Genomic DNA, 6,000 nt, shown 5'->3' with positions numbered 1-6,000 from the left:
GAAGCGGGGATTTTTACCTCTAGTTTTAGACAAAGGAACAGATTTGTTGCCATAGCATAGGGAACATATGTCTAAGCCAGGATTTTTATTTAATTGAGATGTAATTGACATAACATTGTATTAGTTTTTGGTGTACAGCATAAAGATTTGATACATGTCTACATCTGAGCTGAGATTTTCACCCAGCCTGTCGGACTCGAAGTCCAGTGAGCCTTTTTTCAGTTTCCTAATGCTGCAATAGCAAGTGATCGCAAATTTAGCAGCTTTAAGCCAAACAAATGTGTTACCTTCCAGTTCTGTTGTTTGGGGAACCAAAGCGGGTCTCCCTGGCCTGAGATCCCGGCATTGCCAGGGCTGCGATCCTTTCTGGAGTCTCTGGAGAGAATCTGTTCTCCTGCCTTTTCCAGCTTTGAGAGGCCATCCGTACCCCTTGGCTCGTGGCCTCAGCAATGGCCGGCCAAGTCTTCCTCACGTTGCCTCACACTGACACTAATGCTCCTGCCTCCTTCTTCCACTTTAAAGACCCTAGTTATTCCCTTGGGCCCACTCAGATAATCCAAGGTAACCTACCTGTTTTAAGGTCAGCTGATTAACAACCTTAACCACATTGGCTGCCGTGGCTCCCCTTTGCTGTGTTAGGGGACATGTTCACAGGCTCAAGGGGTTAGGACATGGGCATCATCTTCGGGAGGCCATTCATTTTTCTTCCTACCACATCCTGGAAGCCAGATAAAATGGGAACGTCGTTATATTGCCAGGCAATATCGCTTATGGTGAAATTGTCTCTGATTGGTAAATTACATATGAACTAGGCAGAGCTATGAATCAGCTGTAAACACTTGATGTGGACGTTGTACTTTGGGCAAGGGGGGAATCCATTCCTTGCTTTTTCCAGCTTCTAGAGGTTGCCTACATTCCTTGGCTCATGGCCCCCTGCCTCCATCTTCGGAGCCAGCATCTCTCTGACCCCTCGTCTGTCATCATGTCTCCGTCTGACCACAGCCAGACAGTAATACCAAATGCGTTTGAACAGGCCCAGAGCAGTGCATGTCAGATGGACACAGAGAGGTAGGAGACAGGCTTACGAATTGCACAATCAATGCTTTTCTTATTGGGATGTTACAAACTGCATTCACTCAACTAACATTTATGGAGCTGCCACTGTGCTCCAGGCACTGTTGTAGGGACTAGGGACAGTCACTGAGCAGAACTGACAAGCTCCCGAGAGCTTCACTGGTTCACCATAAGGAGGTTCTCGAGTTACTTCAGTAGGAAAACCTCCCAGGATGATAAGGTACATGGCCACTGCTACAGTCTGAATATCTGGGTCTCCCGCCCCCAAAATGCATGAGTCGAAATCCTAATCCCCAATGGGACAGTGTTAGGAGGTGGGGCCTTGGCAGGTTTTATCTGCTCACAGAGACCTCTCATTATTGTTTGTTGCCCATGAAGCCATTTGAGGGCAGCCACAGGCCTGTCGCAGCTGCTGCACGTGTCTGAGCTCATGCTGTGTCTCCTGGAGAGGCGGAGGAGAAAGCCCGTCTCCTCCTCTGCCTCCTCCCTCTGTGCCGCGTTTCATGACAGGAGTAGCGAGCCCCAGGGGATGAGTCTCGAGTCCTGTGTGAAAGCAGGTCCTTGTTGCAGTCTGCAGTGCTCTCCGCAGACACGCAAAGACGGGCATCAGGGATTCTCCTTATGCTCACTGTTTTTCTTGTTTCAGCTCTTTTCCCCAGACTCAAGCACCCTCCTCCCTCTACTCCAACCAGAGAGCCCCACGCCTCTTCCTTTGTCCTGCTTGCTCAGACCAGACTGTGTCTCAGCTCGATCTCAAGCCGAGACCACTGATAGTTGGCTTTATCCAGCAGACAACAGGGAGCCTCTGATGGGCTTTGAGCAGAGAAGAAACCTCATCGTTAGGAAGATTCACCTTGGCGGTAGTTCATCAAATGGACTGGACCGGGGAGAAACTCTTCCTGCTTCCATCCTGGGGCAGATTCAGTTCGGGACAATGGCACACTGCTGCCACCTGGAGGCAGCCGGCCTCGATTACAGAAGCAATTCGCCAAAAAATGACGGATTTCCTTCTGAAATCAAAGCTGCAAAGCGGAAAGCCACAGAGTGATTTTTAGTGCTGCCGGAAAAGTGACCTGTTTGTTTGGATAGGCCAAAAAGAACAAAGCTTCAAGGAAGTGGGTGTGCTAGGAGTGGCCTGGCCTCCCCCTCTTCCCTCGGCAGGGCTGATTTATGAGGAGGTTCTTGAGTTGCTTTAGTAATAAAATCTCCCTGGATGAGCTGGAGAGGCACCCCCGCTCCTGACTGAAATCTGTCCCACCACAGATTTGCACATCAGCGTTTGTGCCAAAGTCAAGGGTAGTCATTGCTCAGAGGAAGGACGCGGGCTCGTCTGGATCCAGTGAACGTTCGGGTCTCTGGTCTTGCTTCCTTCAGACGTCCTCACCCACACTGGACACAGCAAGTGTCTCTTGGACAGACAGTGGAGAGAGGCCGTCAGAGCTAACCTGTCAGTCTGCACAGATCCTTCCAGTACCTTCTTTTCCCTAACGGCCCTGTGACTTACCACACAACCCAGGAAGTAAGCAACAAACAGGAACCCCAGAAATTGAAGTGAAGCTGTTTTGAGAATTAGGACTCCACCTAAGTCTTTGAATGCCAGATTCCTACTGCCGGAATCCACTTAATTACATACTTCAGTATATAATTCTTGCGATATTGTGAAATTGGTATCTCTCTTCTTTCAAAACAGAAGTAAACTATTTCTTATCAATGTACTCCAGGTGGCAAAGTAATGGGAAGTTTATTATGGCTAAATTTTCTCTTGCCATTAGCTCTGTTGCCTTCCTAATATCTAATGTTTTCTTAAGAAAGTTTTTCAGTGTAGACAAACAAGGACATTTCTCTGAGTCTTTGCCAAGACTGCACTGAACTTTTGCTTCTGGACAGATGGGAACTTACAAGCAGCCCAAGGCCAGCCCTCCTGATTTGCGCAGGAAGAGAGGAAGAGCTGGTTTACCCACTTTGTGCTCAAGCAGCCCTGTGAGGTTTATATTGTCCTGCACATTTCAAAGGTGATGAAATAGACGTTCAGAGAATACCTTGCCCAAGGACACACAGCTGGAAAGCAGAAAAAGTAGGATTTCAGTCTTAGGGTTGCCTGACTCTAGGTCCACTTTGCTTCCTACAGCTTAAGAATTTAGGAGGAGGAAAACCCAAAGGGTTAAAGACGGCGGTGGGAGCCCTGGGGATGAAAGGAAAACGAGCCTCAGGGCCCATGTTGGGGCTACGCTGAGGGTGCCCCAGTGTTGGTGCCAGGGCAGGACAGGTGCTGGGGAAAAGGAAAGGCTGGGCCCAGGAGTGGCCACTGTCAGATTTCCGGTGGAGAAGGAATTGTTCCCAAGGAGCCTCCTCCCAGGAAGGGAATCTGCCTCCAGGACTTTCTGAAAAGCCAGTGTTGGTGCCTTGTCTCTGCCACTGTGGTTCCTGACTTCCCTAACATTCCTTTTTCCTTCTTTTTTTCCCCTCTCTCCTCCCACACCAGTCCACTTTCTTTTTCTGTTTGGCTTTACTTAATCGTGCCTATCATGGGGGAACCAGAAGACTCTTCTGCTGACTGAATTCACGAAGGCCTTTCGCTTCCTCCTTCCCACACGGGCAAAACCTATACAACAAAACCCAGGTTCACGTTCTGCCATTGGCTCCCAAGAGAGTGGAGTTAGCTTTTTCCTGTTTTTCTTTTGAACCGCTTCTTAGTTTTCCCCTCCCTCTGTTCCCCTCTCAGAGGCACTAGTGTCCAGGGGTTGAGCTTGTTGGAGGTGGTGGTGGCAGGTGTCCCCACAGAGGCAGAGATGAAATTTGAGATTGGTTACGTTGAGCAAATAAGTGACTTTAGGAAGTGAGTGAATGTAGGAAGGACAATGGGAGCCAGGGTGGGGAAGGGACAGAAAGCGACAGTGGAAGGCCTGGGAGAGCCTTGAGGGGTTACTGAGGCATTAGATCATAATCAGAAGTACAATGGGAACTTGTAGTTTTTAAATGTATAAACACACAAATATGTATACAGATATAGCTATGTGTGTGTGTATACATACTAACAAATTCTAGCTGTCACGGAGAGGGCCCAGAAACAATAACCCCTCAGTAGCAATGAGCACATGGAACATCTACTCTTGGTTTCTAAATACGATTCTCCACTGAAAGGAGCCAGAAAATGGCTAACTCCAGGGGTAGAACAAAGATAAGGCGAGCCTGAAGCATCTTCTTGAGCCAGAAAGTAAGGAGGCATTTAGAGAACAATAGGCACATGGCAAAGGGACATAGGAGCCAGCTGAGGGAGATCTCACTGGTCAAATCTGGGACAATCCAAACATCAAAGTAATATGATAGTATCAGATTTTGACTTATTAAATAAAATAGGACTCCATTCATTGACAAATAAATGAATAAGTAAGTAAATGAGGGGTGATGGTGAAAGTTCTTTCTTGTAGTAAACTGCCAAGTAATCAACGTAGGAAGAATGATGGAAATAGAAAACCACCATATGACACCGCCGCGGGATGATTTATTCAGGTAGCGGTCATCAGTGAATGCTAAGGCAGGTGAGTGGAGGTTGGTAGGACCAGGTTGTTGGTATCCTTTGAGAAAATCTCCCCAGAAAATGTGTATCATTACAGAAGAGAAAGTAGTGACTTGATGGGGGAGAAATCTGGAAGACATCAACAAAACCAAGTGATCAAGATTAATGTCACCACTGATGGGACAAGACGACATCTTGTGCTGCAGTGTGAAGAGCCCAGCATCCTGGCTGTGGTATTACTGTCAAGAACGCATGACAGGGGCTGGCCCTGTGGCCGAGTGGTTAAGTTCGCGCGCTCCGCTGCAGGCGGCCCAGTGTTTCGTTGGTTCGAATCCTGGGTGCGGACATGCCACTGCTCATCAGACCATGCTGAGGCAGCATCCCACATGCCACAACTAGAAGGACCCACAATGAAGAATATACAACGCTGTACCGGGGGGCTTTGGGGAGAAAAAGGGAAAAAAATAAAAAATCTTTAAAAAAAAAAAAAGAATGCATGACAAGTTCTGACCAAAAGAGAATATCAGATGAACCAAGTCTAGGGTCATTCTACAGAATAAAAGCCTGTACTCATTAAAGCTGAAGGACATGAAAGAGAGAAATTATTCCATGGTGAAGGAGATTGAGTCCCTCTTTGTCCTCTCCTCTCATCATAAGGATGTTAGTCTACAGAATTTAGTGCCCACCCTACACCCAGGATGATCTCGTCTTGAGGTCCTTAATTACATCTGCAAAGACCCTATTTCAAAATCAAGTCATATTCTGAGGTTCCAGGTGGGCATGAATTTTGGGGGGACATTATTCAACCCACAACAGGGTTCTATCAAGAAATGCACAGTATTTAGAGGTGACAGGGCATTGTGTGTGCAGCTTGCTCTCAAATGGCTCAGAAAATGATAATGGGGATTCAAGAATGCTTTATGGGGGCCGGCCCCGTGGCCGAGAGGTTAAGTTGGCGCGCTCTGCTTCTTTGGCCCAGGGTTTCGCTGCTTCTGATCCTGGGCACCGACGTGGCACCACTTGTCAGGCCATGCTGAGATGGTGTCCCACATGCCACAACTGGAAAGACCCACAACTAAAAGTACACAACTATGTACTGGGGGGCTTTGGGCAGAAAAAGGAAAAAAAATAAAATAAAATCAAGAATCCTTTGTGTACTGTTCTTGCAACTTTCTATACACTTGAAATTATTTCAAAATAAATTGTTAAAAAAAATTTTTAAACCTGCTTTTGATATTATTTGAAGGTTTTCATGGGGGAAACTTTCAGGAAAGAATAAGACAAGATGTCAAATGTTTGAGCTTCCGCAGGTCCTGCCACCATTCCTGGTCTTGTCCAAGCGCCTGGAAGACTGGGGATGGCCCTCCCTGCTGGGGTGGGAAGGAGCACGAGAATTCCCTCTCCTCTTA

This window comes from Equus quagga, chromosome 12 (assembly GCF_021613505.1).
Source record: "Equus quagga isolate Etosha38 chromosome 12, UCLA_HA_Equagga_1.0, whole genome shotgun sequence".
NCBI lineage: Eukaryota > Metazoa > Chordata > Mammalia > Perissodactyla > Equidae > Equus > Equus quagga.
Note: the sequence above shows the minus strand (reverse complement) of the source record.